This window comes from Limulus polyphemus, unplaced genomic scaffold (genome assembly GCF_000517525.1).
Source record: "Limulus polyphemus unplaced genomic scaffold, Limulus_polyphemus-2.1.2 Scaffold792, whole genome shotgun sequence".
NCBI lineage: Eukaryota > Metazoa > Arthropoda > Merostomata > Xiphosura > Limulidae > Limulus > Limulus polyphemus.
In genome coordinates this window covers 438,216-439,520 of record NW_013666402.1, presented here as the reverse complement: position 1 = coordinate 439,520, position 1,305 = coordinate 438,216, and positions in this window count along the sequence as shown.

The following is a 1,305-nucleotide window of genomic DNA, read 5'->3' as shown; positions in this document are numbered from 1 at the left end:
ACTTCTGACTGCAGATAAATTACTCACTATCTACACACACATTACATTATTGTCGTCACGTCTTGACCGTATTATATATAAAAGAATACCGAAGTCTAGTAACCTCCCGAGAATTCACGAAGCTTCGAGAATATGACGTGTTACTAGCGTCACGTGACCTCGATGACGCAACAGTGGGTTTTGTTGAATAAACATGATGAATGAGAATAACCAAATTGATTTTACATGTTCTCTGCCCATAAGATAAATATAATGGGTTGGGAAAACCAAATTATCATCACCGATTATCACAATCCTCTGCCCTCCTCCTTGTGAACTGTTGGTTATGGGTTTTTTTGAAGATGCAAGTCTATCCCCACAATCCCGTATCCATTGCTAAAGCGAACGACGCCATTGCAATAGAGGTTTGGGCGATAACTGGTGAGAATCTATGAGATACAGAATCCAATACTATTGTCATGATGGAATATAGTTGAAAATAGTTTGGGAAACATCTCTGATGCCATCTCCAGAAACCCTGTTTGTTTTGGATATACGTTCAAAGCTACACAAGGGCTATCTGTGCTAGTCTTACCAAGTTTTAAGCTGACTGACAAGAAGGGAGATAACTAGTCAACAGCATCCACCGTCAACTCATGGGCTTCTTATACTCACGTGCAGTTTTAAAGGGACTCGTTATTCCCCTTACATTTTAGCGTGATAACTTACATTGAGTCAACGTTCGGTTTCAAAAAGTACTTTGTATTAAGTTTTGAAGCCCCAAAGTACATACAGACCTTGGAAAGGATTAGAGGGTTTTTGACCATTCTAGCATATCTAGCTTTTTTTTTTTTGTAGGGGAATAACAAGTCCCTTTAAAAGTTGATTGATGAATAATATTCTTTCAAGCATTATTTAATTAAATAAATAATTATTTAGTTCTGTAGTTGGTTGACTTCTAGTAGACAAGAACAAAAAATCCGTAAGACAGTAGTGTGTGGTGTGTATGGACGTACACAATCTACCTGACAAATGATTATAATTTTATAGTAAAAACTATATTTTTGGCGATCTTGAAAATTTATACGAATAGCCATTTTGTTTACTCTGATCATGGCCCCCAAGTGCTACAGGTGAATGTCTGTGGAGTTACAACTCTAGAAACCAGGTTTCGATACCCGTGGTGGACAGAGCACAGATAGCCCCTTGTGTAGGTTTGTGCTTAACTACAAACATACTGTTACGACAGCGGAGGTCACGTGATTCTAGTAACACGCCACGCGCTTCTAGAACGTTCATGAAGCGTCGGGAGACTACTAGATATGG